This window comes from Lycium barbarum, chromosome 5, assembly GCF_019175385.1.
Source record: "Lycium barbarum isolate Lr01 chromosome 5, ASM1917538v2, whole genome shotgun sequence".
NCBI lineage: Eukaryota > Viridiplantae > Streptophyta > Magnoliopsida > Solanales > Solanaceae > Lycium > Lycium barbarum.
The window spans coordinates 89,202,028-89,228,183 of NC_083341.1; the positions used below are offsets into that span (position 1 = coordinate 89,202,028).

The following is a 26,156-nucleotide window of genomic DNA, read 5'->3' on the forward strand; positions in this document are numbered from 1 at the left end:
TGATCCTCTTTATTGTATTTCATGCTTTATATACTCAGTACATATCTCGTACTGACCCCCTTTCTTCGGGGGGGGGGGGGGGGGCTGCGTTTAATGCCCGCAGGTACAGATAGTCGATTTGGTGACCCTTCAGCATATGACTTCCACTCAGCTGTCTTGGAGAGCTTTGTTGTTCCGGAGCCTAGACTTTTGGTACAGATCTTATGATGTATGTATATGTTTTCCCAGGGGTACAGCGGGGCCCTGTCCCGTCATATTTCGCTATCGATACTCTTAGAGGTCTGTAGATATATGTGTGGGTTGTGTATAAGTTTGTTCAGCTGTGTCTATACGATGTGTTATGGATATGTTCGTATGTAGTGGCAGCCTTGTCGGCTTACGCATGATATTGATATGTTGTGGCAGCCTTTTCGGCTTGCGTATCATTTTATAATTTGATCAGTTGTGACTCCTCAGGAGACAGTTATCTGGACATATATATATATATATATATATATATATATATATATATATGATGACGTAATGAACCTTCGGAGTTCTTTTGCAAGTTTCCATATTGTTCATAGTCAATTTGGCTATATCTAACAGGTACGTATATGAGTGTCCAGCTCGGGCACTAGTCATGGCCCATGGGGTTGGGTCGTGACAGTGAGGGTCCGTTGTGCCGTCATATTTTTGGATATCCGGCATTTTGAACTTCTTTGGGATCAATTTCGAAGCTGCACTCGTAGGAAAAGGCCTTTGGATGTACCTCTTTGAATCCGGCCCTTTCAAAATAGGCGGAACCCTCGGGATTTGATCCACCCGAGAGTTGTATGTTTCCATCGTTTTTTCGATCGAGTCTACCCGTTTCGCCAACGTTTCGAGCATTCTCAGAACCTCGGTGGATGAACCAACTACGGACCCATTGCTTTCAACCTTCCTTGCCTCATCTCTTCTGGGTTCAGCAACACCCTTCGCCTCTTCCAAGTTCGTTTTATCTCTTCCGTTTTGCAACTGGGCTATTGCGATTCCCTGTTCGGAAATCGCCGCTCTCTGTTCCTACAACATTTCAAAAATTAAACGTAAGTCAATATTATCATTCGGGGTATCTGGTTCTTTCCGGCCCTGTGTCCGGGACAAAGTAATTGAATTGTGAGTATTTAAAGGGTCAGTAGCCGGCTGGGCGGCATTCTCCTGGTCCACGGTGTTTTGTCGGTTGAGGCCCTCCTTCGAATTAACGGGGTTCGGGTAAATGGGGTTTGGTAATCCTCGTGGTCCGCTGCCTTCATTTTTGGCCACGATTTCGTTGTTGTTGACGTGACCAGATTGCCCACTGCTAGCCATTTGGTCCGTTTTTCCAGAGACGAACAGAAGACGTTTTTGGTTTTGACCGGTAAGATAAAGATCAAGATCAAAGACCACTATTATCCTGGCCCCACGGTGGGCGCCAAACTGTTTACCCTGTATTTGGATAATGAATTAAATTTATGAGTGAGGTATAGGATATGTTGTTGAGCCTCAATCTATTTGATAGAGAAAAGGCATATATGAATATGCTATGAAGGAGCAACTGAGAATCAGTGGTTTGCTATAGATTTTGTATCTAGTAATATATAAATATTATTTGATCGAACAGATATAAAGGATGAACACGCTAATCCGGACCAAAATCAGATGTTAGAGAGGGAGATTTTATATATTTAGCTATTAGAAAGTGTTCTTGATATGAGGAAGCCAACCCCTCAATAGTAGGGCAATGAGCCCTATTTATAGTATTGCCCCATGGGCTTCATATAACATGAGAAACTAAAAAATAAAGAAAAAACTCTGAAATGGATTAGGTTGTGTTAGGTTGGCCATACAGTCTGACACCGGTACGATTGGCAGTTGAGCATGGCAGGACGTTATCGACGCGTGGCAATCGCGTAACGGATCTCCCGGACTAACGACCACGATTAAACGGACTGACGGCCACGATCAAATGGAGGAACGGCCATGATCAACTCAGCTATGGGAAAATCGGACCAAACAATGTTCTTCCCTTTCCTCGGTTCAAGCAGTCCTCCGATCCAGAAAGTAATTCTCCATACCCGTGTTGATCTCTTTCTTCCCTCGGTCACCGGTCTCACCGGTCTAACATATATTCGATTTTTACCATATACAGACAGAGTTTACAATGTGCTTTGCTGTTGGATGCAGTTTTTTCTCATAGCACCTTTGCTTTATAGATACTTCTTTTCACTTGGAACTAAAAAACCCATTATTTGGTTAAAAAATTGAAATTTGCTTTTTAATGATATCATTATTTCTGGATGTTTCATTTAGTAACATTTCTTTGACAAAAGAGTAAATGGGGATTGAGTCAACTTCTTTCTAGATTAGTTAGCTTAAATATTGTTCTCAAGGGACATCTGTTGCCAAGAGCCTATAAATCGAACCACAACACACAAGGTCAAACTCAGGGTCAGCACTACGCAATAGGATTTTCCTTGTAGTGAAAAAACAAAAACTCTTTGGCTAAAGATTGCAATTTTGAATCAATGTAGACAAACTTCACAATGTTCTTGCTGCTGGAAGATTCTTATTAGTAGATATTTCTCTTTACATGGAACTGAAACACCATTTTCTGTTTGCTTGTGTACTGGAGTGTAGGGTCAAAATTGCTTCTTTCAAAATATCGTGATTTCCGGATGTTTCTCTTATTACTACATTTTGGGAATTGTGGAGTCTCTGTCTGTCTTTTATACCTTTAGTACTACTGTTGGAATCTGGATGCTCTCATGCCAACCCTCATGGGATATTGTAGTAAGTATTATATGTAGTGTAAAATTGATGCTAGTAGTTTTGGTATACTTTGTTTCTGAGATGAAGTTCTTTTAGCCAATTATAATGCAAATATAAGAGTAGAAGTCCAGTATGTGCGTCTAGTGTTTTGTTTAATGAATAGCTCAACAGACACAACACTGAGCTTATGAACTCCCTCGGTTATACATGTTCTTTTATTATTATTATTATTATATAAGTTGGAAATGTGTTGCCATGGTATTTAGTGGCTTTGTTCGAGCATTAATTTATGATTGTGGAAATGTCCGGATTTCTGAATTTGAAAGTATTAAATATAATTAATTTCAAGTCATTACATCTACTTAGATTACCAAGAAAAGATAAATGTGTGCAAGCAAAGAACAACAGAAACACAATCTAAAGCTACTGCATATGCTGATATAGATAAGCTGCAGAAAGAGTTAGAACATGAGATCCAGAGAGAACAACTGCTAAGAGAAGAACTTAGATAAGTATATTTAACAACTTTAGATACATGTCTGATAATTTTGTATACGGTAAAAATCGGATACACTTTAAACCGGTGGGACCAGGAACCGAAGGAAGAAGGGGACAAGAACATGCACGAGGACTTTCATTCTGAACCGGAGGAACGCCCAGACCAAGGCCGAGGAAGGGCATCATTTGATCCGGTTTCTTCATGGCCGAGTTGATCCGTTTGGTTGTGGCCGTTAGTCCGTTTATTCTTGACCGTTGGTCCGGGAGATCCATTGCGCGATTGCTACGCGTCGATAACGTCCTGCCGTGCTCAACTGCCAATCGTACGGGTGTCAGACCGTATGGCTAACCTAACCCAACCTAATCCAAGTTAGATTTTTTCTTTATTTTTAGTTTTCTCTTATTGTATGGAGCCCATGAGGCAACACTATAAACAAGGGTCAGTGCCCACTTTTTAGGGGTTGGCTCCTCAACATCAAGAACATTCTTTTATACTAGAAATATATACAAATCTCTCTCATTATCGTGTCGCAATCCGAGTTCATTGTGTTCATCTCTATTACATTTCTTCAATCAAGTAACACACCTATATTAGTAAACATACAAGTATATAGAAAACCACCAATTATTAGTTGCTTCTTCATAGTACATTCATATATTTCTTTTTTCTATCAAAGGGATTCAAGGCACAACCACATATCCTATACCTCACCCACAAATTTAATTGATTATCCAAATTCGGGGTAAACAAGTACATTCATATATTTCTTTTTTCTATCAAAGGGATTCAAGGCACAACCACATATCCTATACCTCAACCACAAATTTAATTGATTATCCAAATTCGGGGTAAACAGTTTGGCGCCCACCGTGGGGCTAGGATAATAGTGATATTTTATCTCGATCTCTACCTTACCCATCAAAATCGAAAACTTCTTCTATTCGTCACTGAAAAAATGGACTAAATGGCTGACAGCGGGCAATCTGGTCATGTCAACAACAATGAGATCGTGGCCGAAAATGAAGGCAGAGGTCCACGAGGACTACCAAACCCCGCTGATCCTAACCCCGTTAATTCGAGGGAGGGCCTCAACCACCAAAACACCGTGGACCAGGAGAATGCCGCCCAACCAGCTACCGACCCTTTAAATACACACAATTCGATTACTTTGTCCTGGACTCAGGGCCGGAAAGCACCGGATACCCCGAATGGTAATGTTGACTTACGTTTAATCTTTGAAATGTTGCAGGAACAGAGAGCGGCGATTGCCGAACAGGGAATCGCAATAGCCCGGTTGCAAAACGGAGGGGATAAAATGACCTCGGAGGAGGAAAAGGGTGTTGCTGAACCCAGAAGAGATGAGGCACGGATGGTTGAGAGAGATGGGTCCGGAGCTGGGTCCTCCACCGAGGTTATGAGAATGCTCAAAACTATGGCGAAACGGGTAGACTCAACTGAGAAGAGGGTGGAAAGGGCCGGATTCGAAGAGGTATATCCAAAGGCCTTTTCCTTCAAGTGCAACTCCAAAACTAATCCCGAAGAGGTTCAAGATGCCGGATATCCAGATATATGACGGCACAACGGACCCACACGAACACGTGACCTCATACACATGCGCTATAAAAGGAAATGATATGCAGGAGGACGAAATTGAATCAGTATTATTGAAAAAGTTCGAGGAAACTCTGTCGAAAGGAGCATTAACATGGTACGACCATCTGCCCGAGCATTCGATCACCTCATTCGAAATGCTCGCCGATGCCTTCATCAAAGCTCACGCCGGTGCCAAAAAGGTGCAGGCCCGTAAGGCCAACATTTTTCATATAGCCCAAAGAGACGACGAGTTACTGCGAGAATGCGTCAACCGATTCCAAAGGAAACGGATGGAACTCCCCCCAGTTCTGGAAGAATGGGCTACACAAACTTTCACAAAGGGGCTCAATGTTCAGAGCTCAACGGCTTCGTTCAAATTAAAGGAAAGCTTGCTAGAGTACGAGGCTGTGACATGGGCTGATGTCCATAACCGATACGAGTCGAAGATTCGGGTGGAGGATGATTAATTCGAGCTCCCCCCGGGGCCAATAAATGTGAACAAAAGTTTTGAAAGACCAAGGAAAGGTTACGAAACGAAGTCCGAATCGTCGAGGGAAAGGTATTGGCCATACTCCTATTCGGAGAAGCCAAGCTTTAGGTCGGAGAAATCAAGGGTTAGCCCAAGCCATTTCTCCGGTCGGGGTAATAAACGGGTCGAGTGCCCGTCGAACAGTCGGGGCCTCTCATTCAGGAGCGATGCCGGAAGCTCTGCCGGCAACAAGGATTTACCAAAGATATCGGAGTACAACTTCAATGACAGTACCTCGGGCCTTGTCTCGGCCATTGGCTGTGTCCCAGATGTAAGATGGCCAAGACCTCTAAGGTCGGATCCGGGCCAACGGGATCTGAGCATGGTGTGTGAATACCATGGAACCCATGGTCACAGAACCGAGGATTGTCGCCAGCTAAGAGAGGAGGTAGCCCGGTTACTGAAGAATTGTCATCTCCGAGAATTGCTGAGTGAATGAGCCAAAAGTCATTACAAGGAAAGGGAGGCTCATCGAAGGGCCGAGCCAGTAGAACCCCAGCATGTAATCAACATGATAGTTGGGTGCACCGATGCCCCTCGAGGGCCGGTGATGAAACGGGCCAAGGTTTCTGTTGTTTGCGAAAAACGCAGCCGAGATTATTTACCCGAGGGTTCTATCTCTTTCAGCAACGAGGATGCAGAAGGCATTATTCAACCGCACAATGATGCATTGGTAATTTCTATTCTTATCTTTAAAACTCAGATTAAACGTATTTTGATTGACCCAGGTAGCTCGGCCAACATCATCCGGTGGAGAGTGATCGAACAGCTAGGGCTGCTCGATCAGGTCGTACCGGTAGCTCGGGTACTCAGCGGGTTCAACATGGCGAGCGAAACCACAAAGGGGGAGATCTCATTGCCGGTCAACATCGATGGCACTATCCAGCAAACAGTGTTCTATGTAATCGAATGGGACATGAAGTACAATGCAATTCTGGGTAGATCTTGGATACATAGCATGAGGGCCGTGCCCTCAACCTTACATCAGCTGCTGAAATTTCTGACCCCGGAGGGAATAAAAACCATCCGAGGAAAGCAACCCGCTGCAAGGGAGATGTTCGCGGTTTAGGAGGCGAAGCCTCAGCCTGAAAATCAGGTCACAAGGAAGGAGATCCAATCGGGGAACCAAACACCAAATAGCAATCAAAGCACTCGGGACTGGATCCGGAGTATGAAGAGGATGATTTCGACGTACCCAGATCATTCGTCATGCCAGATGACTCGGATGCAACCAAGTCGACAGTAGAGGAGCTGGAGCAGATCATCTTGTTCGAGTATCTACCGGACAGAAAGGTATACCTGGGCACGGGGTTAACCCCGGAGCTCAGGAACAAGTTAATTGAATTTCTTCGAGCTAACGCAGATTGCTTCGTATGGTCCCATATAGATATGACAGGTATATCACCGGAAGTAGCAACTCACAAGCTCAGCTTAGACGGGAAGTTTCCCCCGGTGAAGCAGAAGAGAAGGCCCATGGCGAAAGCAAAACACGCCTTCGTAAAAGACGATGTAACAAAGCTTTTAAAAATAGGTTCTATCCGGGAGGTAAAGTACCCGGACTGGCTAGCTAACGTGGTAGTGGTGCCCAAGAAAGGTAATAAATTTCGAATGTGTGTTGATTACAAGGATTTAAATAAAGCATGCCCGAAGGATTCATTCCCGTTGCCTCACATCAATAGAATGATCGATGCGACGGCCGGGCATGAGATGTTAAGTTTTCTCGATGCCTACTCCGGGTATAACCAGATTCGGATGCACCCGGAGGATCAAGAGAAAACATCCTTCATTACCCGATATGGAACTTACTTTTATAATGTCATGCCTTTTGGATTAAAAAATACCGGTGCAACTTACCAACGCCTAGTTAATGAGATGTTCGAAGAACAAATAGGGAAAACAATAGAAGTTTATATTGACTACATGGTGGTCAAGTCCCTGGAAACAGAGGACCATTTAAAACATTTGCTGGAAACCTTCGACGTGCTCCGCAAGTACAACATGAAGCTCAACCCGGAAAAATGTGCCTTCGGCGTAAGGTCCGACAAATTTCTGGGTTTCATGGTGTCAAACCGGGGGATCGAAATCAAACCGGACAAGATCAAGGCCATCGAGGATATCGAGGTTGTGAATAACTTCAAAGGAGTACAGAGGCTCACCGGAAGGATAGCGGCATTGAGTCGTTTCATATCGAGGTCCTCGGACAAGAGTCATCGTTTCTTCTCTTTACTAAGGAAGAAGAACGACTTCGTTTGGACACCGGAGTGCCAAAGAGCTTTACAAGAATTGAAGAGTTACTTGTCTGGCCCCCCCCCGCTGTTGCACACACCAAAGGCGGACGAGCCGCTTTTTCTCTACCTTGCTGTCTCCGAGGTGGGGGTAAGTGGCGTTCTGGTCCGAGAAGAATCAGGTACGTAATTCCCTATCTATTACGTAAGTAGAACTTTTGGGGATGCGGAGACCCGTTATCCCCACTTGGAAAAATTGGCATTGGCTCTAGTAAGCGCTTCTAGAAAGCTCAAGCCATACTTTCAATGCCATCCAATATGTGTAGTAACTACTTACCCCCTGAAAAACATCATGCATAAACCGGAATTATCGGGTAGACTAACCAAGTAGGCCGTCGAAATTAGCGGATATGATATCGAGTACAAACCTCGAACGACCATCAAGCCCTAGATCTTGGCCGATTTTGTGGCAGATCTCACCCCGGCTATGGTCTCCGAGATTGAGAAAGAGCTTCAACTAACCTCGGGGAAAGCCTCGGGTATTTGGTCGCTGCATACGGACGAAGCCTCGAACCTCAAAGGTTCCGGGCTAGGAATCGTCCTTAGAACCCCGGTCGGGGACGCCGTTAGGCAGTCTATTAGAACTGCTAAATTGACTAACAACGAAGCCGAGTATGAGGCTACGATTGCTGGTTTGGAATTGGCCCGAAGTATGGGGGCCGAAATAATCGAGGCAAAATGCGATTCGCTCTTGGTCGTACACCAGGTGAACGATGTCTTCGAGGTCAAGGACGAACGGATGCAGAGGTATCTTGAAAAAATCCAAGTGATACTACATCAGTTTAAAGAATGGACCATGCAACATATACCGAGGGAGCAGAACAGCGAAGTCGATGCATTGGAAAATTTAGGATCCTCGGTCGAAGGGGAAGAAATCAACCCCGGGACTACGGTGCACTTGTTGAACACGGCAATAGAAAACAAACATGCCAAAATAAACACAATGGGTTTAACTTGGGATTGCCGCAACAAGTACATCGACTACTTGCGTGATGGAAAGCTCCTGAATTACCCAAAAGAATCACGGTCATTAAGGACCAAAGCTGCGCGTTTCTGCTTGGTAGACCGCCAATTGTATCGACGATCTTTCTTCGGCCCCCTAGCTAGGTGTTTGGGTCCCGGAGAGACGGAGTATGTGTTGAGAGAGGTACACGAAGGAACCTGTGGCAACCACTACTGTGCTGAAGCTCTGGTCCGAAAGATCATCAGGGCCGGTTATTACTGGAACCGGATGGACGAAGACTCGAAAAATTTTGTCCGAAAATGTGACGGGTGTCAGAGACATGCTCCGATGATTCACCAGCCTGGGGAGTTGCTGCATTCGGTGGTGTCACCTTGGCCTTTCATGAAGTCGGGAATGGACATTTTAGGTCCATTACCATGGGCACCAGGTAAAACCCGTTTCATTCTGTTTATGACTGATTATTTCTCTAAGTGGGTTGAAGCGCAGGCCTTTGAATAAATCAGAGAGAAGGAAGTCATTGACTTCATATGGGACCACATCATCTGTCGCTTCGGCATCTCTGCTGAGATAACCTGTGATAACAGACCCCAGTTCGTGAGTGGCAAAGTCAATGATTTTCTCGAGGGATTGAAGATCAAGAAAATTGTATCAACCCCGTATCACCCGTGTGCAAACGGACAGGCGGAATCCACGAACAAGACAATAATCCAAAATCTGTGGAAAAAACTTGAAGCGTCAAAGCATCACTGGAGGGAATTATTACCGGAGGTATTGTGGGCATACAGAACCACATCAAAATCAAGTACGGGAGAAACTCCTTTCTCGTTGGTCTACGGGGCTGAAGCCCTTATTCCCGTAGAAGTTGGTGAACCCACTCTCAGGTTCAGCTATACTACCGAGGAGTCAAACGAGGAGGCCATGGCCGTAAAACTCGACCTCACGGATGAGCTTTGCGAAAACGCGTTAGTCCATATTGCAGCCTAGAAGCAGAGAATGGAAAGGTACTACAACCAAAAAGCCAATTTTCGGCATTTCCAAGTTGGGGACTTGGTACTTCGAAAAGTTACCTTGAACACCAAGAATCCCAACGAAGGAAAACTGGGTCCGAACTGGGAAGGTCCGTATAAGATAACTGGGATAACGGGCAAAGGATCGTATCAGTTGGAGTCTATGAACGGGTAATGGTTGCGCAACAATTTGAACGTGGCTCATCTAAAAAGATACTACTGCTAAGGTATGAACTCCCTATGTTTTCTATTTAACCTTTCTCTTTTTTGCAGAAAAATCGACAGCCGGATAAAGTTAGAATTTAGGCCTGAAAACACCTGTTGCACTCTTTTCCTTAGTGCGGTTTTGTCCCAAAATGGGTTTTCCGACAAGGTTTTTAATAAGGCAACAAGTACAACGTGTTACTCAACGAAGACGAAGACAGACGCCCGGAAACTCGGGGTCACACCCAGCGAGTGGGGACTTAATAGCACTTACCCTATCTTGCAGCTCGGATAAAAGCTAAGGGACTATTACACCCACTCCAAAGTTTACCCCGGTTAGCTGAAACCGGAGGCCGCCCTCAACAAAATAAAATCGGACCTTCAATATTAGGTTCCGATATAAGGACCAAACGATCAAAATGAATCGTGTCCACATAACATTTGCTACGGCAAAACCAAGAACCGGATCTTCTGCATTAGGTTCTGATGTAAGGACCAAACGATCAGAATGAATCGTGTCCATTTAGTATTTGCTACGGAAAAAGCAGAAGGGAAAAATTCATTCTTATGTACACAAACACTTGCAATGCAAAAATTATCGAAAGTTTGGATAAACGATATCTCGGATGTCTTCCTATTAAAACAGATCACCCCGGTGATAACCGCCGTATTTCAGCACTATTTCATTCATACACCCTATACTGAGCACTACGGTCGAAATTCGACGAAGGTAACAAGGTCATAGCGAACCGAGCCAAAGTCGTTAACTCCATAAATGGGGACTTTTACATAAAAAATAGGCTAAGGCTGAGACTCAGGTGTCTGAAAAATACCGGCCCTAAAAGTAGCCGAAAATACCGGCCCTAACAATGCCCGTCGTGATTCGGAGACGTCCAAATTCACAAAAGCGTAAGATAAGTCCCATGGGCAAACCCTCCATAAAATTCCCGAATGACATATACCGGAGGAGGAGAAAAGCCGATAAATAGGCACAGTCAGAAATAGTAACTCCTTAAAAACGAATCGACAATTCGGGCGGAAATCATAACAAACATTCATTCAAAGAAAAGAATCAAGGAAAATACATGTTCTATTTATACAAAGAATTTTACATCGGAGCCCACTACGAAGGCAAAAAATAAAAAGGCTAAGTACAGGCCCTAGCCTATCCGGAATGGCTGGAGTCAGCGTGTTCGGACACTGTCCGCTCAGAGTCGTCGAAGTCATCCCCGAGGGCACCCTTAGCCTCTTTCTCAACTCTTTTAGCTTCGAGAATAAGGGTCGGAAGATCCGTAAAGCCATGCTCGGCTTGCTCAAGAGTGATCCTCCGAGACTTCGTTTTTTCGTACTCGGCAACGATAGTGGCATGAGCCTCGGCGGCCTCCACGCTCTTCAGAGCCTCCTCCAAATCAACCTCGGCCTGGGCTAACTTTGCCGCCAGAACATCCCGAGCCTCTCTAAGGACATCTTGAATTTGGATGGCCAACTCGAGCTCGGCCTTGAGGACGTCATTAGCATCGGCAGTCTCATATCCGGGCCCTCTTCTCCGCCTTCTCCTCGAGCACCCTTATACGCTCTTTGTCCCGGGCACTCTCAGATTCGAGCAGCCGATTCCTCTCGACCAAGCTCGTAGCATCAGACTTCGCTGAATCCAGCTCCCCCCGGAGTTGAGAGAGGGTGGTTTCGAGCTCACCAAGCCTCGAGGAAAATTGAGCGTTATCTCGGCTAAGGCCGATCTTGTCCGCTTCGAGACTCCAGTTGTACTCGACCATCTTGGCCAGCTCTCCCTTCAATCGATGATTTTCAGCCTTTGTTACATCGAGCTCGGGTTGGAGGTTGGAGAGAGCAACTGCTCAGCTCAACTCATCCTCCTTCACCCGCAGAAGGTGCTGAAATTTTTCCGTCTCCCGACCTTGGGCATCCGGTTAGCCCTTAGGATCGTCCACCTCTTGCTGAGCATGGACGAAAGCCTCGTTGACAAGCACCACACTCTGCAAATAGAGCAAGTTAAAAACTTGAGCAAATAAGGCTAAAACTCTCGGTGGAATTCTGCAAAGAAGGCTGATAAACTTACCTGGTTACCCGCGTGCATACCCTCGTTAATGAGGCACTGCCAAAATACCCGGTTCATTTTCGCTTGTCCGCGTCCAAGACCAGGGGCCTAAGACAGCTGGCCACACCCACCAGGCAAGAAAGAAAGCTGCAATCCTCAGGAACTATGATCACAACCGATCTTGTCCTCCTCGGCTCCACACTTGGGGCCGGGAAGGTGCGGACTAAGCTGTCCCTAGCACCGAACTCGGTGGGCCGACTAGCCACCCTCGTGGTCCGGGGAATCGGGAGATGACCGAATTCAGCAGCTTTGCCGGTTGCGGGAGGAGTATCCGAGAACGTGTCTTCGAATTCATCCGATCTCGAGGGCTGAATTAGGGAACTCGGAAGGACTTCAGCAGCTTCTGCAAAAGCAGGGATCTCCGAAGATGCAGTAGGCTCGTGCTCGGGCACTGGATGAACGTCAAGGGGGACTTCGGTCTCCACGACCGGTTCGGTCCTTTGACCGGCTTCGGCAGCAGTCGCCTCCTTGGATCTTCTTGTCCTTTGTAGAGGGGTCTCCTCGGAAGAAGAGTCGCCTGAAATATCGATGAATTCAATCGACCTTAGAGGAGTTGGAAAATGAATTTCTTCCTCACCTGTGTATAATACGGGAGCCGAGGGTCCTTCCCCGGCTGAAGGAAGGGGTGAAACAGTGACAACCCCTTCCGGAATAGGGGCCACGGAAGGGGCCTCACTGATCCTCTGAACGAGGAGCTCGGGCTCTGCTTCGTCCCATAAGGTCCTAACGACGCTCCTCGCCCGTTTCTTTGGTTTCAGCCCTTTGTCTAAGGGCCTTTATCTCTTGGCAGCAGCAGCAGCGAGGATACGAGATGCACCTGTTGAATCGAACTCCGATGCCGACGTTGTGGGTTCGGCTGCCGACTCCGATCTGGGATCCACCGAGCCCTTGGGCAAACCTGAAAATTGAAGACGCAATGAATACGGTAGTAGAAAATGCAGTGAACATGGATAGCAACAGAGTATTACCGTGGTTCTGGGAGACCCATCGGCCGCGTGACAGGTGGCCCCACATTCGGTCGTCGTGGACATGCTGGCTAAGGAGTGCAGTAACCCATTCGTTTAGATTCCGGACGACCAGGGGAATCTATCCATTGGCTGATATAAATAAGAGTAGCGGTGAGAAAGCGGAACCAAAGTTCGATAAAACATACAAAAGCAATTACTTAGAGTTCAGGCTTACGCTTGTTGTTCCACGTTTCCGGAAAAGGCATGCAATTGTCCGGAATGATGTCCGAGGCCCTCACCCGGACATATCACTCCAACTAGCCCCTGTCTCTATCTTCGTTAATTTTCGAGAAAAATGGATTCCGGCTACGCTTTGCGAGTTTTATTACGCCACCCCGGAACAACCTCGGGGAATATAAGCGTATCAAGTGGGCCAGCGTGAGCTCCTTCCCGGCATTGTTGGCCAACAACCGGAGGCATACCACGACCCTCCAAACGATCGGACCAATCTGTGCCAAGGTCACGTCATAGGTCCGGCACATGTCCAAGATGACCGGATCGACCGGAGGGTCGAGCTTGAGAGTGAAAGGGTAAGTATACACATATAAAAAACTTTCCCGGTGGTCAGCGACTGATTCACTTGGCCCGGGGGAAAAAACATGAACCAGTTGGGTGTCCCACTCGCAATCAGCCCGGACTAAGTCGAGTTTTTCCTCGGTAATGGATGAGGGATATCGCCTCACATCAAACCCCCTATCGGATACCGAAGAAGGTTTTTCGACCTCAAAATATTTGTTGAAGTTGGGCTTGGCCGGTAAGATGTCCGAGACAGTGGGCTCGAAGGTGCTCTTTGCTTTAGTTGGAGATGCAGGTTCGGTTCCTTGAGATGAAATCGAGGGAATATCATGGGAAGTGGTTTCAGAAATTTGAGAATATGAAAAGAAGAAGTTGAGTGGATTCAGAAAGGAAGTTAAAAAAGAGTAAGGGAACAAACGGTTCAAGGAATGACAGAGTAAGAAGTAGCAACACTCAAACAAGGGCAGCTAGTAAAGATGGTGGCAAAGTTGCTTCCTTTCACGTGGTATAAGCGATGAATCAGCAACAAACTTGATATGGAGGATAATTAGATAGAGTGAAGATGAAGAGAAATGAATCATGAAAATGAGAGAATGAAGCAATTGAAGACGTTTTATAGACGTGGGGTTCAGGCGGTTACGGTTTCCAGCCAACTGGGGGGTGCCACGTGTCCCATAATTAATGAGGAATGACTTGAAATGACGGGCGTGCGGCAGTTGTCAGAGCGGAACATCCGGGATAAGACACGTGGCCGATGAAAGGAGGATGTGACGCAACTGTTCCCGCCAAAGTGAGAAGATAACGACGGACAAATGGAGTCGCCGATTTCTTGATTCATCCACTTCCTGTTACTTCGATAAATCTACGGTCCGCGAAGTGTGGGGACTAGCTGTATACGGTAAAAATTGGGTACGCTTTAAACCGGTGAGATCAGGAACTGAAGGAAGAAGGAGACAAGAACATGCACGAGGACTTTCATTCTGAACCGGAGGAACGCCTGGACCAAGGACGAGGAAGGGCATCATTTGAGCCGGTTTCTTCATGGCCGAGTTGGTCGTTGCCGTTGTTCCGTTTGGTTGTGGCCGTTAGTCTGTTTATTCGTGGCCGTTGGTCCGGGAGATCCGTTGCGCGATTGCCACGCGTCGATAACGTCCTGCCATGCTCAACTGTCAATCGTACGGGTGTCAGACCGTACGGCCAACCTAACCCAACCTAATCCAAGTTAGAGTTTTTCTTTATTTTTAGTTTTCTCTTATTGTATAGAGCCCATGAGGCAACACTATAAATAAGGGCCATTTTCCACTTTTAAGGGGTTGGCTCCTCAACATCAAGAACATTTTTTTGTACTAGAAATATATACAAATCTCTCTCATTATCGTGTCGCAATCCGAGTTCATTGTGTTCTTCTCTATTACATTTCTTCAATCAAGTAACACACCTATATTAGTAAACATACAAGTATATGGCAAACCACCGATTATTAGTTGCTTCTTCATAGTACATTCATATATTTCTTTTTTCTATCAAAGGGATTCAAGGCACAACCACATATCTTATACCTCTCACCCACAAATTTAATTGATTATCCAAATTCGGGGTAAACAAGTACATTCATATATTTCTTTTTTCTATAAAAGGGATTCAAGGCACAACCACATATCCTATACCTCACCCATAAATTTAATTGATTATCCAAATTTGGGGTAAACAAATTTAGTGTTATGCTTACTGATCGGCACCTTTTTTCTAAAACACAGTTATAACCGATGAGATCAATGATTTGGATCATCAAAGAGCCTCTATTGAGGAGCAAAGGCAATTGGAAACTTGAGCAAGATCAGCTTCGAGCAGAGTAAGTAATCATAACCTCTTTTTGTATTTAAATATGTTTATGATTATGCCAGACGTTTACTTCTAACATACTTCTATTATGGTTCGTTGAAACAGTCCCATCGTAGAATTTTTGTGAAGTTTATATTTATCTCTCTTTCCTTGTAATTATGGCCTTCAGATGCTTTTGTGATTTCAATACAGATATGTTACCATTTCAATATTTGTTTTTAGGTATATTAGTGGTAACCCAGAGGTAACTATATCTAGGGAAAACATCCAATTTATCCTCAGATAGTCAAACAGGTAGCTCAATCTGAAATGCAAAGGAAAATTAAGATCACTTGCAATTGAACATCGAAATATACCTAGGCAAGGAAAAAGGGTATTGTGTTGAAGTAAGAGCTTAAAGGTACAAGGAAAGGGAGGGAAGAGGAGGAGGTGGACAATTAGGCATGCCAAAGGAGATTATGTCTTCTTGAGAGCAGGTAAAAGAGTAATGTACCAGACTTTTATGTACTTGCTGCTAAAGACGATATCTCAGCCCATCTTTTTGTCTATCTGTCTTGTTTGGTCCATCCCTTTATTTTGAGGAAGAAAAACACCTCCCTTATTTTAGGGAAGAAAACACTTCCCTTGTTTTGAGGAAGAAAACATCTTCCTTGTCTTTGGAAAATTGTCAAGTGCTTGCTTGAGTCACTAATGACATCAATAGGTTCATCTCATACCTATAAATAGGGAAGCTTTCTCATTTGCTAGACACACCAAAAATTGAACAAGACAACACATCCCATAGAGAGAAAAATATAAGAGAAATACTCTTAGTGAAAGGCTTAAGTAAGAGAAGTCTTTGAGAGAATTTTTAGTAAGGATTCTTGAGTGTAATTGGGATTGGGGTTGTGAGGTTGAATGTTGTAAACAGTTGTAATATTTCTTCTTTAATACGATCTGCAGCAGCAACGTGGACGTAGCTCTCACATTAAAGGTGGACCACTATAAATCTGTGTGTGCTATTTATTCTTCGCTTACATCACGGCGTAAGTAGGTTCTGTCTAAGGAGGTTGGTATTTAAGTGGTCCAGCTGTGACCCTCCAATCTTTCCTGGGAACCTGCTTACAAAGGTCGGATTTGGGATTAAAATCCTAACAACTGGTATCAGAGAAACAGGTTGTGTTGTGATTTAGAGACGATGGGAGGCGAAGATGGTACGACGCACGGCATCGGTAAATTCGATGGTACAGATTTTGCGTTCTGGAGAATGCAAATTGAAGATTATTTATATGGCAGAAAGCTTCATGAACCTCTGAGTCCGAAACCAGAGGAGATGAAGCAAGCAGATTGGGATCTCCTCGATAGACAAGTTCTGGGAGTCATTCGGCTGACGCTGTCGAAGAACGTTGCTCACAACGTGGCAAAGGAGAAGACCACCGCAGATATGATGAAGGTATTGTCTGATATGTATGAGAAACCTTCGGCAAATAATAAGGTATTTCTCATGAAGAAACTATTTCATCTAAAGATGATGGAAAATGCTCATGTTGCTACACACATAAATGAATTCAATACCATTGTAAATCAATTGTCATCTGTAAAAATTGATTTCGATGATGAAGTACAAACTCTAATTTTTTTGGCATCCCTACCAAATAGCTAGGAGCCAATGAGAGCAGCGGTTAGTAATTCTGTCAGCAGAGACAAACTAAAGTTCAACGATGTTAGGGATCGTATCCTTGCTGAGGAGGTGCGCAGGACAGATTCTGGAGAGGCATCAGCGAGTTCTGCTTTTAATGTTGAAAACAGAAGCAGAAATTATGACAGAAACTACAACCGAAATAGGGGCAGATCGAAGTCAAGGAATGGCAAGGGTCAATCCAGACCAGGACGAACACTTGAGTGTTGGAACTGTGGAAAACCAGGTCACTTCAAGAAGAACTGCAGGGCGCCAAAGAAGGAGGACAACAAGGGGGCTGGAATCAACGCTGCTACGGAAGACATTGGGGATGCGTTGTTGCTATCGGTTGACAGCCCGATAGACTCTTGGGTGCTTAACTCAGGAGCGTCCTTTCATACCACCCCACATCATGATATAATGACAAACTACGTGGCTGGGAATATCGGCAAAGTTTGTTTAGCCGATGGAGAGCCGCTAGACGTTGTTGGCACGGGAGACATTATTTGAAGATGTCAAATGGATCCTCGTGGAAGATTACAAAAGTTAGACATGTTCCAAAGCTAATGCGAAACCTGATCTCAGTAAGTCAGCTTGATGATGAGGGATATGATCTCAACTTTGGTAATGGGTCTTGGAAGGTGGCGAAAGGTGTTATGGTAGTTGGCCGAGGAAAGAAGATTGGCACTCTCTACATGACGACTAATTGTCGTGATACTATTGTTGTGGTTGACAACACAAAGAATACAGATTTGTGGCATTGTCGGCTGGGACATATCAGCCAGAAGGAGATGAAGCTGTTGGTGACAAATGGATTAATTCCGGAGCTGAAGACGGTGGACCTTCATACGTGTGAGAGCTGCATTCTCGGAAAACAAAAGTGAGTAAGCTTCTCAAATGCAGGCAGGGAGTTGGAAGTCGAGAAGCTGGAATTGGTGCACAAAAACGTCGGGGGACCTACCACTGTCCCCTCTCTTGGAGGATCACACTACTACGTGACCTTCATTGATGATTCAACCAGGAAGGTATGGGTTTATTTTATGAAAAATAAATCCGATGTACTTAGTGTATTCAAAAGATGGAAAGCCATGGTCGAGAATGAAACAATCCTCAAGTTGAAGTGTTTGAGGTCCGACAACGGCGGAGAATACACTGATGGTGATTTCAAACGGTACTGTGCCGATAATGGGATCAAGATGATGAAGACTATTCCTGGAACACCGCAACAAAATGGAATAGCCGAAAGAATGAACCGAACGTTGAACGAGCGTGCTCGGAGTATGAGAATACACTCTGGACTGCCCAAGACATTCTGGGCAGATGCAGTCAATGCCGCGGCCTTCTTAATTAACCGAGGACCGTCAGTTCCCTTGGATTTCAGAATTCCAGAAGAAGTCTGGAGTGGCAAGAAGGTAAATATTTCATTTCTGAAAGTGTTCGGCTGCTTATCATATGTTTATAATGATGATACGGCTAGAAGCAAGCTTGATCCAAAATCAAAGAAGTGTTACTTTATTGGCTATGGTGACACCGAGCTTGGTTACTGATTTTGGGATGAACAAAATCGAAAGATCATCCGAAGAAGGAATGTTGTCTTCAACGAAGAGGTACTATACAAAGACAAGTTGGAAAAAAATTCAGAATGTCAGGACAAGGAATCGGAAATAGCCGATTTGAGGGACTTCCCGACACCTGAACCGCAGCCAGGTACAGCCGAGGCAGAGGAACAAACAATCCGAGAAGGTGCTGATGAAAGTGCTGATCCTGAAACAAATAAACAGACTCCAATCACAGAACTGCGTAGATCATCCAGGATCAGGAAGCCGATTCACAGGTACTCTCCATCCCTCAACTACATTCTACTCACTGGTAGAGGGGAGCTGGTATGTTATGAAGAAGCAATGCAAGTCGATGAATCGACTAAGTGGGAGCTGGCAATGAAAGATGAGATGGATTCACTATCGGCAAATCATACATGGGAGTTAGTCGAGTTTCCAAAGGATAAGAGGGCACTGCAAAACAAATGGGTTTATCGGATAAAGGAAGAACCCAATGGAAGCAAGCCTTATAAAGAAAGGATGGTTACAAAGGGATTTCAACAGAAAGAAGGCATCAAACTCTCACAAGAAAAATATGTGAGGAAAGTTATCAAAAGGTTCAACATGCATGATGCCAAGCCAGTCAGCACTCCCTTGGCTGGACTCCTTCGGTTTTCAAAGGATCAGTCGCCGACAACCGAGGAGGAGAAGAAGCAGATGGACAAGATACCTTATGCATCTGCAATCGGTAGTCTTATGTATGCAATGATATGTACGAGGCCAGACATTTCACATGCAGTGGGAGTTGTCAGCCGATTTATGAGCAATCCGGGAAAGCAACACTGGGAGGCTGTGAAGTGGATATTCAGATATCTGAAAGGCAGCTCGAGTTTAGCTCTGTATTTCCAAAAATCAAAAAAGGATTGCAAGGGTATGTTGATGCTGACAACGGTGGTGATGTTGATAGCAGAAAGAGCACATCCGGGTATGTTTACACCTTCGGAGGTACTGCAATCTATTGGGTTTCCAAGTTGCAAAAGATAGTAGCTCTCTCTAGTTGTGAGGCTGAGTACGTTTCTGTGACGGAGGCCACAAAGGAAATGATGTGGCTACAATATTTTCTGCGGGAATTGGATCAGGACCACGAGGGAATTGTGCTATATTGTGATAGCCAAAGTGCCATTCATTTGGCAAAGAACCCGGTCTACCATGCTCGAACGAAGCACATACAACTCCGGTACCATTTCATTAGATCAGCTTTGGAAGATGGAGCGCTAGTGCTTGAGAAGATCGCAGGGAGTCAGAATCCAGCAGACATGCTGACAAAGGCAGTGACGATAGACAAACTGAAGCTATGCTCAGCTTCAGTTGGCCTGCACGAAGTATGAAACTAGGAAAGAGCTGTTGCATCGATCAAAGTGTAAAGACAAATTAAAATTAGTCTTCAAGTGGGAGATGTTTTGGGTCCATCCCCTTATTTTGAGGAAGAAAAACACCTCCCTTATTTTAGGGAAGAAAACACTTCCCTTGTTTTGAGGAAGAAAACATCTTCCTTGTCTTTGGAAAATTGTCAAGTACTTACTTGAGTCACTAATGACATCAATAGGTTCATCTCATACCTATAAATAGGGAAGCTTTATCATTTGCTAGACAGACCAAAAATTGAACAAGACAACACATCCCATAGAGAGAAAAATATAAGAGAAATACTCTTAGTGAAAGGCTTAAGTAAGAGAAGTCTTTGAGAGAATTTTTAGTAAGGATTCTTGAGTGTAATTGGGATTGGGGTTGTGAGGTTGAGTGTTGTAAACACTTGTAATATTTATTCTTTAATAAGATCTGCAGCAGCAACGTGGACGTAGCTCTCACATTGAGGGTGAACCACTATAAATCTGTGTGTGCTATTTATTCTTCGCTTACATCACGGCGTAAGTAGGTTCTGTCTAAGGAGGTTGGTATTTAAGTGGTCCAGCTGTGACCCTCCAATCTTTCCTGGGAACCTGCTTACAAAGGTCGGATTTGGGATTAAAATCCTAACATGTCTGTCTATCTGTAAAAAATTCTATGTTTCATATTTGGTTGTTCTTTCCTTATTCGCCAGCCTCTGCAAGAAACCAGGGTTTTCTTCCCCTTTCCCTTTCATGTTCATTAATTTTGACTTCATTGGAAGATGGAAATATTGCTTATTTTCGTTTGAACCAGCATCATTGTCCTTCCAAACTCTCTTTTGTGGTCATGAGGTCCTTTTTTGGAGCAGGTAAGTAAAAATTTCAATATAGGAACAGGACAGTAGAGTTATGGAGTTCTTATGTAAATATGGTTTCGTACAACCCATGTAATGTTTTGCTCCAATGAAATATAGATACAATTAGCACTTTAAAAAAAAGGGTAAAAATTTCAATACTAAATAGCACCAGGAAGGTGCTTAAACTGTACGATAGGAGATAAGAGGGGGTTGCTCAAGCGGTAAACACCCTCCACCTCCAACCTTAAGGTTGTGGGTTCGAGTCACCAAGAGAGCAAAACGGGGGAGCTCCTTGGGAGGGGTAAAAAAAACTGTATGATAGGACTAATCACCAGGGTTTACGCCACTAGTACATTTCCCAATGTTGTGTTCGGTGACCACCATTTGTATGATATTCCACGACAACTACATCCACAGATTTCTAATTCTGAAGAGTACTAATGAACTTTGAGGGTTTTTCCCGTATCTAATCATTCTGTAATGAACCAAAAGGACATCAGTCACAAACAGGTATACTTGTTTTTTTTTTTGAATAATTGTGGTGTACGGGCCAGCTTGCGTGCACCTCACTCCTCTCACCAGCACATGTACCGGTAACTCTAGCCACCAAGGGTTTGACAAATGAGAAGAAAGCACCTAAGTGTTCTTACCTCTGCTGATGGGTTCAACCTTGTTCTCGAAACACCTAAGATTTCTCTCTTTTAAGATTATCCATCAAATGCAAGAAGGTTGTGACATTTCAAGTCCATTTCAGTAGATCTCTAAACAATTCCCATATCTGCATAAATTGAAAGTTAAGGACAACCGAACAAGACCTGAGAGACAGAGGAGCATTTTGCACCAGGCCAAAGATGAGGAACTGAATCGTCATCTATCTTTTCTTTTCCTTTTGAAAATTTAATTTTTACAGTTGCCTATTATATTAATTGTTAGCTAAACTTAGGAAATTGTTCAATAGAATCTCGGCTTCCGCTGCAGCTTTACCTCATGAACATCATCTGGGGATTGAAACTTATCAGACGTGTTAATTTTTTTTCATTAGTGGTTTACACTCTGTAGACGGATAACCACTTGCAGAATATCCTGTACCAAGGATACTAGTGTCTTTATCCAGAAAATTCCTTTTTCTTTCTCTTTTCTTCTTTAAAATACTTTTTATATTAATGTAGTACTCCCAGTGTGCGATTGTTGTTTGGTTAGTTTGTTAAAATAGCAATTTAGTGATCAATTTAGTGATCTTCCCATGTCTCTCTCTAGCTATTATTTCTTGTAATGCTTCTTCTCTATTACTGCTTTAAGAGCTTCTTTCATGTATATGTTTAATTTCATGCAATCTTCCCCTCTTATCTTGTAGGATGAGGCTATCATTGTATGCCTCTGCTACAAGTATCATCCCGGACTTGGATGATCAATCCAAAATATCAGGCCGTATCCTACTTTGCTTGCTAAGATAAGATTTTTTATTCTTTTCTTGTTTCACCTTTTTATGTTGGTTTTCAAGATTGTATGAATTCAGCAGCAATTCGGTTCACCTTGATCAATCCTAGAAATCGTGGAGAGAGATAAGAAGGTGGTTTAAAATTTCAAGTTTCATCCATCAAAGCTGACTACCTTTGACACTTGTAACAACATCTTGATTAATTATTAAGAAGCAACATTGCTCAAGGGAGTCTTAGTTATCACTTGGATAGTTAAGAGTACCTCATCTCCCTGGCTGATCAGATTTAATCTAATCATATCTCTCATATGTACACTGTTTCTTGTGTTTACTTGTTAATTCTCTTACTGTCTGCTTTCTGGGAAATGAAATAATTCCGGGCATCCACCCTTTCATTTTTCTTTTCGCTATTGTTCGTTTGGTTTGGTGCTCATCTTTGACTCAGTTTGTATTATGTAGTACAAGAGGTGTGTGGAGGCTTCGCTAAGATGTTGCTTATTTCCTGTAACTAGCTTTAACTAGTACAGGAATCATTGCATTTCCAGTTTAGTTTTAAGATTGTTTAAGTTGATCCTAATGTATCAGCATTTACATTTAGAAATGCTAAATGTATCCCAAAAAAAGTTGATCTAAATATATTAGCGGAGAAATCAAAATACTATTTTAGTAGAATATCAACGGCATGCAGCTATAAATTTTGAAAGATGGAGTAACGGATAATTTATCTTCTCTTTTTGCCCCTTCGCAAAAGTTCCAAGAGAACTACAAATTTTGCCGTATAAGTTGTAATTCAAGTAAAATAACTTCACCTATGGGTGTGTTTAGTACGATGGAAAGTGTTTTCTTAGAAAATGATTTCTTGGAAAACAAGTGATTTTCCTATGGATGGAAAACATTTTCTAGTATTTGGTTTGACGGAAATACCAATACAATCCCTCCAACCCCCCAACTCACTACCTCTCACTTCCTAACCCCCCCCCCCCCCCTACCCCGGGCATTTTGAAAAAGCTGCTACTTTCACAAAGTGGCCTTTTTTTAAGACAACCACAAAAATGACTACTTTGCACTTTGAAAGACAACCCAAAAAAGTGACTATGTTTGTAAACTAGCCATTTTTAAGAAGTGACACAAAAATGGCTATTTTTGTAAAGTTGCCAATTTTTTGAACGTGACATAAAAATTCCTATTTTTGCAAAAATATATTTCTTACAAAACGATCGAAAATGCAAATTTACAAGATTACCCCGTGTACAAGGGTACCAGTAGGTATTCCTGGCAATTTACAGGATTAGAAGTTGAACGAATTGAATCGACGCAACCTGAACTGATTCAGGAAAATCTGCAGACACTAGTCATCTTCGACGGGCAGTTGACATGTCGATGGACCGTCGTTGTGCGGCGTCATTATGTTTTCGTAGCCTTGAATCTGCAGGCGCGGGTCGACCGAGTCGAACAACACTGCTGGAAGTTTTAGTTCCAAGTATAAATATATGACCCCACGACTTTATTTCTCATTTTCTCTCTTCCAAGTCAGAGAAAACCCTAGTATATTTACTCCCAATATTTTTCTATCATAATACTGGAGATTTGGTAAGATCTGAGCCCCGTAAAACTCGAGCTTGTGAAGAAAAAGGTTGCTCCTAGGGTTTCATAAAAGTTGTGAAGCTTGGGAAGTTGAAGTTGAAGCTAATCCTTGGAATCTTAGACCCCTCAAGGTATGTAAATGATTTCTACCTTTGTACTTAAGTTAATTACTAAGAGTGTTAGTGGTTTTAAGTAAAGAGAAGGTAGTTATGAAAGTGGTAAGTTGTTGAAGGGTAAAATAGTGACTATGGGGTCATTTTTAGAAGATTATTGGGAATGGATTTGAGTATATTTTGATATGTAAGTGTTGTCATGGTTGTTGTGGATAATGGGGTTGATGTTGGATGGAATGGGAAGTTGAAGGGTTGTAATCTTTCAAGGGAAATGTTGTCCATAATTCGTTAAGCTCTATTTGTGTTTAAAAATGGTTAGTAAATGAGGTAAATAGTCTAATTGAGGCCTATGTTATCTTGATTGTATACTTAAAAGTTCGAGGAGTAGTGTCACGACCCAACTAGTAGGCCATGACGGGTACTCCGAGTTGATTACCGAGCAACACTCATCATGCTGTCTATCATACTCAGCCTGAACATACATCATTCTCAACAACAGACTCATCATGAAATAATCTCTAAATATCTCCCAAAACATGGGTGCAAACATAGGCCCATAAGGCTACAAAATGATATACAAAGTATAGGCTAAAGAAGTCTCATAACATCTATTACCTACACATAAGTATCTACAAGCCGCTAACCGGAATACTGAAGTCATAAGGAAGGGACAGGACCCCGCCATGCCCCAAATATGTACACAAAAGAATATACCAATAGGTTGCACCTTCGGAGTAGTGGGATGCTCCTGTATAACTACTGAGTAAGCTCCTAAGTGTCTGCACCATCTCCCTGTCTACCTGTGGGCATGAACACAGCGTCCACAAAGAAAAAGACGTCAATACGAACAATGTACTGAGTATGTAAGGCATATATGGTAACATAATAAGGAAATATAGAAAACATAAGAAGAAATGATAACTGTAACTACTTGCCTCTTGAGGCGGAATCATGCATGCTGACTTTTACCTTTAAAACCAGATAATAACACATATATAAAGATATAAGTAAGCTGTCTGAGTCATATGTCATCACTAGCCCGCGTTCGGGTATCCCGCGTCCGGGATAGTCATCTTACACTGCCCACTAGTGGTGCTGCCCGTGCCATATAGACACGGCGTTATATCATTATCATAAGCCGCCCACTGCGCCCAGCGTAGTGGTGCTGCTTGGACGTATAGGTGCGGTGTAATCATATATAAAAATAAGCATATATGTGAGCCCAATCAAAGCTACAATCATATCGGAGTGACGTAAGGTCGGGAACCTCCGATTATGTTATGGCACAATCATCATCGCTACGCCTCGCCTTGAAAGAACTAATATCATGAGGTGAGACAACAACAAGGAATAACATCAATGAAATCATAAACATAGGAGTATCTAGCTCGTGAAAGCATCATTATCATCATCACTGTCATAGAACATATCTCATAAGAAACTCTTAAGAATCTTTAACTCTCATCTTTTGGAATGTAAGAAGGTCATGGTAGTATGGAAAAGAAATCATAATATAGAAGTCATTCCTTTGAAAGAAGGGGACTAGCCTTACATACCTTTATGTCTTCTTAATGACTAAGAGTTCTCATTCCAAGCTCGCGATTCTACATTCAAGAGAATCCGTACAAATTTAGCTCATTGAGAACATGCTTAAATCTAGACTAAAGCAACTAAAAGGTTAACGAAAATTGGGCATCATTTCCTTTGTTCCTACAACTTTCTCTATATAATCAACAACTCTCAAATATCATTAACAACACCCAAGACATCATAATCAATAAACTTCTTCAAGTTAAACATTATTCAATTCTTACAATGCCCTTCCAATGTCACCCATAACCATAACCATGACATAATACCATGTTCATTCTCATATAATACTCCTTTAACATCATTTGTAATATTCACCACAAGGTTGTATCCTTAACATGTCAATAACTATAATTCAAGTCAAGTTAATATTCAAGAATACCACTATACTCTACTTTCCTCCATAATCCATGTCTTTCAACTACTCAATATTCTTAGTAACAAGAATTAAATGTGAAACTCACCTTTGATCACATAGGAATGGTCTTTAGATGAACATACTCCACTTGGAGAAAATCTCAACTTCAATTCCAAAGGAATTTCTAGCTTCCATTAACCCTAATGAGCACCCATATACTTAATTTCCCTTGATTATTGCTAATTAATCCTTTTTTTCTCTTGGATATGTACTAACATGATATGGAGAATATTCTAGAGTCTTCAAGA

The 26,156-nt window shown here is 43.1% G+C and overlaps 1 pseudogene; it reads left to right on the plus strand.

Moving 5' to 3' along the window:
- Positions 1-22,524, plus strand: part of LOC132642557 (kinetochore protein SPC24 homolog) — a 41,960-nt pseudogene extending 19,436 nt beyond the window's left edge.
- The last annotated feature ends 3,632 nt before the right edge of the window (positions 22,525-26,156 follow it).